Below are 13,184 nucleotides of genomic sequence, written 5' to 3' on the forward strand. Positions count from 1 at the left end.
GCAAGTGTTTTGAGAATGATGAGGGCAATGAATGTGCACATGTGCTTTACACAATTGATGTATGTATGGATTGTGATAAGAGTTGCATGTACCCCTACTAAAATGATTTTTTTAAAGAAAAACCATATATGTATGTATGTATGTATGTATGTATGTATATAACAGAAATTTTCCACAAACATGTTGACACCCTCTCGTATTTTCAAAATAAATGAATGACTTTGTTTTACATAAGGCTAGCCAAAATGCCACTGTTAGAACCCACCAGCTGCTCCCCTGGAGAAAGCAAGGGATGTCTATTGCATGAAGATTACCACTTTGGGAACCCTAGGGGGCAGTTGGACTCTGTCTTGGAAGGCTGATGGAAGCTGAAACCAGCTAGACAGCAATGGGTCTGCTTTACATCACGGAGTGTATTTCTGCCTAGCCAAATGAACATTACACCTTTGATTCCTGACTCTTTGTAAAATCACATGTTTGAATATACAGGAGGGGGGGGGAAATCTCTATTTTAAGGTACTTTGCACTAAATACTTTCATAAAGGTTGGGAGCAGGAGGCTAGCTTGCCTCATGAAAATTTACTCCCTGATAGACTTTAATCAACAAGTGTTGATTGGGCACAGCTGTGTGCCTATAACTGTCTTTCGTTCTAATAATCAATTTTAGCATGCCTCAGATTCACCTGAGGGGCTTATTAACACACAGATGGCTGGGTTTCAGCCCCCACTCCAGCTCCCCTGATTCAGCGGGTCTGAAGTGTGGACTAAAAATTAGCATGTCTAATAAGTCTCCAGGTGATGTGAATGCTGGCTGGTCTGGGGCCCACGCTGTGAGAACTATTGGCACGGGCTGTCCTCCCTGCCTCTAAGGCAGTGGTCCTCAACACTGGGTGCACGTGGAAATCTCCTAGGATACATTTGTAAAATAGCTATCTGGGTCCATCCCATGACCAGTTAAATCAGAATCTTGGGTAGAGCCTAGGTAACGGGGGGGGGGTGGGGGGAGGGCGGGGGGGAATAAGGGTCTTTCACAACCTCCCCAGGGGTTTCAAAATAGTTCAACAGTTGGGGCAGCAGGGAGGAAGATGGGCATGCAAGAGTTGCGCAATGCCCACAGTGCTCTGTTGAAGCCACTTAGTGCCAGCTTGCTGCTACCTGCTGCTAAGTCAGTACCTGCTCATTGTGCTCCCAGGTGGCACACGGTCAAACTACTCTCTCAGTGACCTTTTAGAAACAGAGTGTCAGGCCAGTTTTCTGAGGCACCACGGGGAGTTTGACCACCTATCTTTCAGCAAGTAGTCAAGGGAGTTGCTCCTTGGCGCCACTGAGGACTCCTGGAACCAGGGGCCAATGTGCATTCAGCAACATCCCGCTGGCAGGTTGAAATGTGCTGTGGTAGTAGGAGTTCCACCCCAGGCATCGGAAAACCGTTCATCTCATGGGTGAGGTGGGAATGCAGCTGGGCCCTAAGGGCTAGCCAACAGAAGACTGCAAAGAACGCGCTGGATCAGGATGGAAGAAACAACATGAGCACACGTTTTATGATGGGACAGGGCCAAGACGTCTTTGGGAAGAGGGAGAAGACGGAATATGCTCAACAGAAGTGTTTTTTTTCTGCAAAGGGGGTGCTTTGCAGAAAAAAGGATGTCAGCAGTTTAGAATTTCACACAGTAGAGTTTCCCATGTTTAAAAAAAAATGCACACAGTCAGTATAGGAAAGCTTCTCAGGGAGATTCAAAAAGTTCATGAGAAAATGCTATTATCTTTTCATTTCAATTTTCCACAAATTGTTTAGGCTTATTGACCAAGCCAACTTCATCTCAGGAAACCGGCTGATGCGACGACGCCACATCAACCCTACCAGGGTTTCCCAAGGACCTTCTGGTCTTTATGCCAACTCAATAGCTTGCTAGCTTGCAGAAAGGGCCTACGTGACCAGCCCACTTCTCCCTTGTATTAACCAAGCCCGCGTGATCCCAGCCTCCTTGACTGGGGGACACGTGACTCTTCAAAACCCTGTGTTAATTCCTCAGAGGAGATGGTGCTGCTGACATCCACTCTGGACCTAAGATGCTCCATGTGAAGCAAATGTGCCTGCGCTGACCGGAGAAACATGACAACAGAATGAGGAAAACAGCAAGAGTGCAGGGTGGGGAGGAGCTGAAAGAGGAGGAGACCCATGGATACTTCATGCCTGGCCTCTGCTGACTTCTTAGTTCCCTGAACTCCCATTAAAGTGCCACTGTCATAATGTCACTCACGGTTGGTTCATCATTTTCTATCTGGGAGGGGGAAAAACAGAAATAAGAATTGCTTGCTCGATCGGGAGGCCACAGGAAATCATCCACCACTTGTGTGAAAGCTCTTGATGATCAAAGTGGTAAGTGATCATCTTGTCATGTATCGGGCATCATTCAGAAAGGCGCTTGAATTCCGTGGAGGCACACATTCCAGATAAATGAAGCCCATACTTAAGAGCAGGCCGCCTTGGGTTTGGCTCTTTTCGTCATCTTCATCATTCGAAGTGGAAATTGTTCTAGGACGGCACCTGCTTGCCTGTTTTCTGAGACAGACGGAGAGGGAAGTGTAACCCATGCACAGCGCTCAGCGTCTCCCCAGCCAGCAGGCTGTAGTTTCATCATGCTGCAATACAAATCGCAGGCTTAGTGTGCTATCGAGGACAGCTAGCCTCCAAACGGCCTCACGCTGATGAGATCCCTGAGATTTTTTTTCTGTGTCTCGTTGGTTTGGTTTGGTTTTTAATCCCCTATGTTCTGACTAGTTGTCAGTCTGTCCACCATCGTGTCTTGGTGTTGGTCGCTATTGCCACTTCTTCATCTCGCCCCGTTCCAGTGACAATGTGTGGCGTGGAATTCACTGGGATTAAGCAGCGTCACCCAAATTAGTATACTAGCATGTGTAGAGAGAATTAACAAGGCTCAGAAAGGCAGTGTAGGCTCTCAGTAATTGTATAAGCCTTCCCTTATGAAACCCTTGACATCTGTCTGGAGAGTTTTAGATCACACTTCCTTATCTCTGTTTAGAGTCTACCCAAGAAAAACTTCTTAGATAAAGGAAGTGTGACTCTTCCATGATCTTTAGTGAACATGTGTACATGTGATCACTGACGGTTCTTTCCGCCAGAGATTGTCCACGGGGAGACAAAGGCTTACACGGCTCCATCTCTACTCACCTCTCCCCCCACCCATCTGTCAGCTTGTTTCCTGGGGTCGCTCACTGCTACCACAATGCTGGAAGCTGTGCCGCCACCGGCTCACACCTTGTAGGGTGTCCAGGGTGGACATGCTCCAATGGACCGCCGGGACTAAATTAAGCTAGGAAGATAGCGGTGATTTCAAAACCTAGTCAAGGGAAACCCTGTGGATCTCAGAATGTGGTCTGAGATTTTCGACACGTGTACTTTGGACATGTCATCAGGAGGGGCTGAGTTCCTGGAGAACAACATTGTGATTGGTGAAGTGAAGGGTTGCGGAAGACGAGGGTCACTTGCAGTGATGTAGACACATAAGAGGCCTATCACAATGGGCTGACCTAACAGCTGGCCCAGGAGCAGGCGATGTTAGGTGCCATCAAGCATGCAGTCACCATCAGGTGGAGCTGACTTAACAGTAACTAACTACAACAGCCCACCTGCATGCCTCCTTCCCTAACACTCCTGCTCACTCGTCACCCAGCTCCACCCACCCCCATTAGAAATAATCTAATGCATTCCAGAAAACCTCACTTCTCTCACCTCTTCGACTTCAAGCCCCTCACTGTGGGAGGGGGGGAGGGGAGGGCCCCCTGCTGCTGCTTGGTGGATTCCCAGCTCAAAGCGGCCCTACATAGCAGAGCAGCAACAGAGCCGATGGTGGGTTCGAACTACTGACCTTGTCGTTAGTAGCTCAGTGCCTAATTACCACCAACAGTCCTTTCTCTCACACCTACGCAAAAAGAAAAGCTACGGATAATGAAACCAGCAAACGAGATATCTTCAAATTCCCCATCAGAACAACCTCAGCCTCTCACTCACTTTTGAGAGGTTCTGAGGAGGAGCCAGTCTCCGGATAAGGACCTTAAGTTTGTAACACTGAGCGTCCGAGGGGACAAAAGAACACCCACCACCAGATGGATGGACACAATGCCGTAGCCACGGACTCAAGCACAGGACTGATTTTAGGACGGGACAGACCGGGCAGGGTTTCCTTCTGTGATGCACGGGGTCGCTATGAGTCTGGATCAACTCAAGAGCACTTAACAACAATGACTTAAATGTTGTCCATGAGTTGGCTGTGGTGCTGAGTCAGCAGTAAGAGAGAGAGGGAGAGAAACCTCCCCGGCACCACCACCTCCCCAGTTGTTTTTAATTTGGCCTTTGCAAATCCTTCGAATCTTCTACAACACCTTGTGTTTGCAGCATCAGATGGGAAGCAGAGCTCCCAACAGAATCTGCTTCCACGGGGCAGTAAAGACATGCAGGCATGAGCTGGGAGCACCCTGGAGGGAGATTATCCTGACCAGGCCACGGGTGGTGGGGCTGGGGGGTGGTGGTGGGGATGGGGGGGGGTGGTGGTGATGGCCGGGGAGGAACAGGACCCCTGGAGAAGCTGCCTGAAAGAAGAACATGGAGAGCAATGGAGCCCCATCCACTTCCCTGCAAGGATGGGCCAGGTCCCCTCCTCAGCTTGGAAGACACAAATCCCCTCCCCCCACCTCAGCCCCAGCTGTAATTTTAAGGTGATGAGGAACCAAGGGTCTGGAGACAGAATGTTCCAGAATATAGCTCAGAGCCACCACGTTCCAGAGCCCCAGACCTGATCCAGAAAGGAGATCTCCATTTTGGGAGCGTCCGTTTCCTTGCCTGCGAAACAAGAAATTAAACAAAATCCCCAATAGACCCTTCCTGCTCCCTCATCTAGGATCCCCATCCCTAGCTGGCCAAAGCCCTTGATAAGCATGTGGCAGGTAGAAGTAGCTAAATGAAGGGACAAATGGATGTTCGCAGAGTCGAAGATGGAGTCGCTGTGGTTGTAATCACCACCAGAAACGAATCTGGGTTAAATACCATTGCCCTCTGGAAGTACTTAAAATCGAAAACTATCACAGCCACTGCCACAGGGCAGCGCAGACTCACCCAGGGCCTCATTAGCCCCCTGAATACATGTGCACACTTGTCCTTGTCTCCAAATCCACACCCTGGACCTTTTCTCCCCAGCTCAGACCCATCATTTGCCGGGGCTGAGGCTAAATGCATATGCCTCAGTGTTCGACTCCGAGAAGCAATTATTTCTGGGGCCGAGCATCTGCCTGCTTCCACATCCCAGCCTGCCGCGAGTTCTTCCTGCAAAGGCTGAGAAGCTGCAGCCAAGAATACAATCAAAGGGAAGGACAACCTGTAATCTTAACTTTCCCTTTGTACTTCAGACAACCGCCATCAGCATCAAGGTGGCAGGCAGGGGGCAGGGGGAAAAAAAACTGCAAGTGGCAAAATCAAGCACACACCTGTGCAGGGAGGTTCTCTGGCAGAAAATAAGACACCTGCCTTTAATGCCAGAGTTTAAGAAATCTCTTCAAAAAGGAGAACTCAAAAGAAAGAAAGGAGAAGGGAAAGAAGGGGGGAGAGAGTTCACGACCCCCAAACTGGATTTCATACCGTCACTACAAAGCCATATCCAGCACCGAAGCCGCCCGAGGAAAGCCGATCCCCCTGGCAATCAAGCCCAAGCTTTGTCCACAAACAAGAAAGCAGCCACGCAGGCTGCAGCCCAAATGCGGCGCTCTAAGAGTAGAAACCAAAAGCAGCTGCCAAAGCATCCCTCCGAGCTCACAGTGACCCTGTACGTGTGTCCAGGTAGGACTGAGCTCCCAGGGGCCTGAGATAGGCTCGAACTGCCAACCTTTCCCTTAGCAAATGAGTGTTAACTATCTGCACCACCTCGGGACTCTGTGTAAGGACAGTAGCAGCCTGAATGTGCGGGCCCATTGAACTGGTGAATGATAAGCTATGGTACATCATTCTGCTTCTAAAACAGGGGTTCTCAACCTTCCTAATGCTGCCACCCTTTAATACAGTTCCTCGTGTGGTGGTGACACCCCCCACCCATAAGATTATTTGTGTTGCTACTTCATCACTGTCAGTTTGCTACTGTTCTGAATCGGGTGACCCCTGTGAAAGGGGCATTCGACCCTCAAAGGGGACGCAACCCACAGGTTGAGAACCGTGGTTCTAAAACCAAACTCACTGCCATTGAAGTGGTTCCAACTCATAGCGAACCTATAGGACTGGGTAGAACTGCCCTATGGGTTTCTGAGACTGTAACTCTGTAAGGGAGTAAAAAGCCTCATGTGTGTATGTGTAACTGCTTTATAATTTTTCAAAAATAAATACAAAGGCAGAGAATGTGGCCCCTGGCGAGCCAGCTCTGTGGTTGCATGTCCTGGGTTCTAAAGGAGAAGCCGAGCATGGGAGAGCTTTGCAAACAAGCTGAAAATCAGCTGGTAGTGAGACTTGGGATGCTCTGAGGACAGGAGCTAATGGCAATGATTTAGTTTTAATAACTGGGTAATTGCTGACCAGACCGGCAGAGGCCAAAAGGCCAATGCCATTGCTTTGCCAAGAAAACCAAGGGTTAGGTGTTAACTGCATAAAATTAAGTGAGCTGCTGCCCTGGTCACTTCTAATTGGGCTGTGCTACTGCCACAGGACATGGGGACAGACCATTGGGGTTGAGGAGGGTGGGAGAGGGCCTCTGGCAACCCACCTGGACAGGGTAGGCACAAACTTCTGAGAGCTCTAATCGGACTAAAAACTTAACTTGGGCAAAAGCAGCTGTTTGGGGCTGGATGGATTAGGGGTCCGAGGACAATGGCTGATCTTGAATGTGTGTACAGACTGTCCAGCTTCAAGAGAAGCCAAGGGATCATCTCAGAGGGTCCGGAAAGCAGGTGGAACTGCTAGAAGGTCACACAGTCAGCTTTCAGTCGTAGAATCTCTCATCAGAAAGTCTTGAGGCTTTCCCACACATCAGCACACAACATGCCCATCCGGGACCCCCACTGCCTTCTAAAACCAAACTCACTGCCATCAAATCAGTTCCAACCCTTAGTGACCCTGTAGGACTGGGCAGAACTGCCCCTGTGGCTGCGACTGTTTACAGAGTAGACAGGCCCATCTTTCTCCCACGGGGCAGTGACAGCTGGTGGTTTCAAACTTCCCACCTTGGAGTTAGCAAGCCAGGGGCTGTGCCACCACAGCTCCTCTGACTGCCTTCATTACCTAAAAATATATGGATCCCTGTGATGTAGTGGTTATGAGATGGGCTGCAATCCACATGGTTGACAGTTCAAATCCGACTTTCTACTCTTGTAAACAGTCATAGTCTCAGAAACCCAATGGCAGTGAATTTGGTTTGGGGTTAAGTAACCAAAGTACCAACTGGGGTGGCTGTAACACTCACAGATTCATTCATTCATTCATTCATTTTCACTGTCTAGGGGGCCACCATTGCCACTTAGATGGCTGCTCATGAGCTTTGAAGACCCCAGTCACTGCTCACCAAAGTACAACACAGAACATTACCTTCGTGGACTAAGTTATGTCAATCGATGTTGGTGTCCCCCCAAACTACGGTCCTGACCCCCCAGATACATGCTTTTGAAAACAGGGCTTTTCAAGGGGCTGCAAAAAATGTGTGGGGGGAAAAACTGAGCAAACAGATAACAGGATTTTTCTACACATTTTTTAAACGCCCCCTCAGAGATTTGTCTTTTGTGTCTCGGCAGAGTGTCTACTGGGCGTCTCTGAGGGGTACAAATGGTTCACATACTTGGTTGCTAACTGAAAGGTCGGTGTTTGAGTTTGCCCAGAGGCAGCACAGAAGAAAGGCCCCCAATCAACTTCCAGTCAGCCAGCCACTGACCCGCCTGTAAGGGCACCGTCCTACACACTGGGTCTCGTGAATGAAAACGGACTTGACGACAACTGATTTTCCTGTCTCTAAGGAAGAAGGGGTCCAGGTTGCCCAATGGTTAGGGACTTTGCTGATAACCAAAGGTCAGTGATTTGAGCCAACCAGGGGCTCCACGGTGGAGAAGGGCAGGGAGAAGCACCTGGTGATCTATTCCTATAAGATTACAATCTAGGGGACCCAACAGGGCAGGGCTACTCCATCCTGTGGGGACACTGTGACTCAATCAGCTCCAGGACACACAACCACCACATAACAGGCAAAAGAAGCTCCTTCCTTATCAGGTGTCCACCAGTGCACTGCAGGATCCCCCTGGCCTTAGAGCCTGTTCATGGGATTGTAAGCCTGATGGTGAGGACTCTCTTCTTTCTCTGTCCACCTTGGTCTGACGTCCCACACTAACCTAACAATTGGAAGGAAGAGCAAACCATTTTGGATGATGCCCAACACGTAGCCAGCAGCAAGAAAAGCAGCGTCTGGTTTCTTTCTCTTTACTCCATTATATCACCATCAGTGCCCACAAACCCATGAGGTGCACAGTGTGTGTTTGTCAGCTTCGTGTTGGGAACAGTACTTGAAGGTCGAAAGATACCGACGCAGCCCTTGCTCTCGAGTAGTTTCAATCTAGTGCAGAAAACAGCAAGGACACATATCATTGTGCTGCCCTGTGATACGTGCAATGGCAGAGACGCAGCACAGGAATGTCTGTTTAGATCACAAAATGAAACGTTGGCTCTCTCTCCAACAAGGTTCCCCATGACCATGACATGACTGGCCTGGCTAAATCACAGCCCCAGCCTTCTTCAGCCTATAGGGTTTTTGTGGGTTTATTTGTTTGTTTGTTTGTTTGTTTGTTTGTTTTCATATTATTCTCCCAGCCTGGAGTGTTCTCCTTCCTAGGCAAATCCAATTCATCTTTGAAACTTGAGTCTCAACTTGAACCCTAAATTCTGCCTGCTTACTTATTCTCCTCCAAGATCGCCTTAACTGTAACAATACCTTTCTGCGACCTCAACTGAGTCAAGGTATTTCTCATTCAACCTTTCCTTAATTCTCGTGCACTGTTGTTATTTATCTAAACAGTAATTCCTGAATGGTGGGCCCCATGTTCTCGGCTCTCAAAAATTCACAGCTGAACAAATCCCAGGTAGATAGCGCATGTTCACTATGCACATATCTCCTGGAGAACGTCTGTAGAAATGACTGAATCATGGCATTGGATCATCAGTCAAGGTTCAATTGTCAGTCGTTACTGCTAGATCAACCTATCCTCTGTCTTCCCTGCGCCCAATGGCACACCTACACACACAAACACACAGTGCTGTTCCCAGTCCACCCAGAAGCCTTCATTTGGAGTGCATGAGGCACAGATCTCAGTCAAGGTGGCTCGGGTTATTTCTAAAGTAATTTGTTCTCTGGCATCTCCTTCTAACCTACCCTGACTTCATCTGGATGATTTCCGTGCTTGGGGAAAAGGAGAAAACAAGTAAACAGGCTGGCAGGGATGGGATGTAGTTCTGTGGTTGAAATTGCCATCGTCTAATGAGTGGAATAAATCTTTATCGATGTGAATAAACAGGATGCCAATACATGGGCATGGAGGTCATGACCCAGCCTGGTAGGGCCCAGCAGGGACCAGTTTCTGTAATCAGCTTCATTTCTCTATGAATAGCCCAAGCCAAATGCAGGCTGGAGGAGAATCACTCCCTGAGTAAATTTCCATATCTGAGAATAGGAAGCAAGGGCCATACACTGAGACATTGGTCTCAACCATGAAGCCCAGAGAAATGAATATATCTTCTGGTCTCGGTCTTGACCTTGACCAATAAATAGCACCTAAAATCAGAAATACCAGGATATGGGTTTTGCTGTTTTCTTGTTTGGTGGAATTTGGTCTGTCTCTCACGCTTTGGACTTCGTCTCTGACGTTTGATGATACAGAACTCCTAGAGGCTCAGTGGGTTCAGTATCAGGCTGCAAGCCACAGGGTTGGTGGTTCAAACCCCCCTGCTTTACTGTGGGATAAAGATTCAGCTGTTTGCTCCCATAAGGATTTACAGCCTCAGAAACCCCAAGGAAGGAGCAGTACTCTGGGCTGTCCAGTTGCTGTGTGTCAGAACAGATTCAAGAGCAGTGAGTATATAGAGGCATGCAAAGGTCTTGCTCTCTACAGTGTTACACTCTAAGGCAGGCAATAATGCACCAGCAAGCCCACATAAAACCACATGCTATAGCATTTATTCTAACTCAGCAACCCCATGTGTTTCAGAGCCAAACTGTACTCCATAGTTTTCAGTGGTTGTAATTTGTCAGAAATAGATTGCCAGGCCTTTCCTCTGAGGTACTTCTAGGTGAATTTTACCCACCCACCTTTACAATTAACAGCCAAGACGAAATCATTGGCGTCACTCAGCTACTTCTAATAATGCCCAACCCACTAACCTACTGCTGTTCAGTCAATTCTGAAACACAGAGATCTATAGGCCAAAGCAGAGTTACTACAGAAGCTTTCTGGCACTACAAATCTTCACAGGAGTAGACAGACTCCTCTTTCTCCTGAGAAGGGGCTGGGGGTTTTGAACCAATGGCCTTGTGGGGAGCAGTCCGATGTTTTACTTACTATCACCGCAACTCCTTGATGATGCGCAAACCAACCATAACCAAAGCCACAACCATTGAGTTGATTATGACCCATAAGGAACCCTGTACAGGTTTTCTGAGACTAGATCCTTGGGGTAGCAGCCAGCCTTATCTGTGGCCTTGAGGAGCCCATTAATTCCCAAATCTGGCCAGATATCAAATCACTTTGAGAACTGGTTAACAGCAGCTGGGGCCCACCCAGGAGGTCCTGATTTAGTGGGTCATGGGTGAATCTGACAACCTGCTTTGTAATAAAGAGCCCAGATGCTCATGCTGTAGCCTGCCCATCTGATGGCCTGGTAAACACTGTGGACACACTGTCATGTGAACAGCACGTGCTTGGTGGTCAAGAGGACCTGGTTTCAAACCCAAGCTCTATTATTTACTGCAAACCAGGGCAAATTACTTCACTTTTGGTAAGCTTAGCTCCCTTGGAGGGCTGTTGTGAAGACTTAGGGACTTAACATGCACAAAGCTCATAGCGCAGTGCCTGGTAGTGTGTAATTATTGCATAAATGGCGACGGTCCTTAAATACCCCAACCAAACCCGTGACTAGTGGGTAAATAAATGCTGATCCGTGGTGACCCTGCTGTGCCACAGTCAACTCTGCTCCCTAGGTTCTCAATGGCTGATTTTTCAGAAGTGGGTTATCAGATGTTTCTCCCAAGATGCTACTAAACCCAAACCAAACCCACTGCATGAAGTCAATTCTGACACACGATAGGTCTGAGGACGGCTACTCCCTGGGTTTCCCAAAGCTGTAACTCTTGACAGAAGTAAACAACTTCCTCTCTGTCCCAGGCACAGCTGGTGGGTTCAAATTGCAGCCAGCTCAGAGCACACTATCCCACCAGCACCCCTGACAGACTCAACCCCCCACACTTTTAATTAACAACCAAACATGGTCATTGTTCGGCCACCCAGGGACCGCCCCATATAAAACCAACTAACCCCACTGTTTCAAGACAATGCCAACCCAGAGCAACCCCATACCAGGTTCCCAAGACTGTAAATCTTTGCAGGAGTGGACAGCCTCCTCTTTCTTCCATAAGCAGCTGGTGGATTTGAACCCCCAACCTTGTGGTTAGTAGCCCAATGTATTTAACCTACAATGCCACCAGGGTTCTGCACACACACACCCAGCACCACATATAAATAAAGTCCCTGAAACTATACCTCTCAGACTACCTGGTCCAGTTCAAATTTCATTAAATCATATTAGGACTAACAAATTCAGTCTCAGCATCAGGCTGTAAATGTAAATTAATAATTCTATATACATCAATTCTTCATTCGGGAAAAAATAAGGGTCTCTGAAATGGTCACTATCATGATAACACAGCAGGGAAAAATCAAATGACACATGACACGTGGTAAACCTACAGCACTAGACCTCTTTAGAGTGTTGAAGAGCAAGAATGTCACTTTGAGGACTTAGGGGAGCCTGACCCCAATCATGGTATGTTCAATGGCCTCATCTGCATGTGAAAGTTGGACACTGAATAAGGAAGACTGACAAGAAATCAATGCATCTGAATTGTAGTGCTGGCAATGAATACTGAAAGTACCAGGATTGGCCAAAGCACAACCTGTCTTGTAAGGCTAGTTAGGCTGCTCCTTAGAAGGGCGGACGATGAGAAGAGGAGATAGTGAGACTTTATCTCATGTACTTTGGACAGGTTATAAGAAGAGACCGGTACCTGGTCATAGAACTTCTACTTTACCATTCACCGTCCACCTACTTTCAAGCAGATGGATTGACACAGTGCCTGCAACAAGGGGCTCAAACATTGATCAACAATGGAGAGGAAGGACCAGGATGAGACAGTGTTTCTTTCAATGAGCATCGGGCAGCTATGAGTTGGAACTGCCTTGAAGGAACCTAACAACATGATGCTAGCACAGAATTTCATACCTATACGTCAAGCCTTGGATAGTCACTCATTGATCTGTAAAGATGATCACGGCCATCCTGCCTCACTCAGCATAGTGAACATCAAGAATAATGCCATACGAGGAAATATGATAGATAAGGAAGGCCTGTGAAGTCTACGAGAAAGTAATGAAGCATCTTGTAAAGTCACATTTAGTGGGAACAGAAGGAAACACCATCAACGAAACCATACCTTCGCATCCTTGTTATACTGCACCTCTATTATCAAAGTAAATCGCTTGGATAGTACTAGGAAATGGGCTCTTGATTGAAGCCAAGTGTTGCTAACAGCAAATGCATTCATTCTGCCCTTGTTTCACATCGTCTGTATTCTGTGCACTTCTTAGGTGCACCAGCCTTGGTGGGAATGCTTAAGCATCCAGGACCTCAGTGCATAAGCTCTCCTCTTGGCATAACCTGGACCAAGCAATAAGGGAGGGAGATCACTTTCCCCTTTATATTTCTTTTCTGTTTAAATTTTCTTTTTTTATTACATACTTTAATTAGGGGGTTCTTACAGTTCTTACCACAAGCCATACATTTATCCATTGTGTCAAACACATTTGTACATATGTAACCATCATCATTTTCTTTTCTTTTTTTTATCATTTTATTAGGGGCTCATACAACTCATCACAATCCA

The 13,184-nt window shown here is 47.6% G+C and overlaps 1 protein-coding gene across 1 annotated transcript in view; it reads right to left on the bottom strand.

The window, feature by feature from the left end:
- Window positions 1-13,184, bottom strand: part of SORCS3 (sortilin related VPS10 domain containing receptor 3) — a 689,619-nt gene that overhangs the window by 561,204 nt on the left and 115,231 nt on the right. The window lies entirely within an intron of this gene.

Source organism: Echinops telfairi, unplaced genomic scaffold, assembly GCF_000313985.2.
Source record: "Echinops telfairi isolate 266 unplaced genomic scaffold, ASM31398v2 ScPeMD7_70;HRSCAF=299, whole genome shotgun sequence".
NCBI lineage: Eukaryota > Metazoa > Chordata > Mammalia > Afrosoricida > Tenrecidae > Echinops > Echinops telfairi.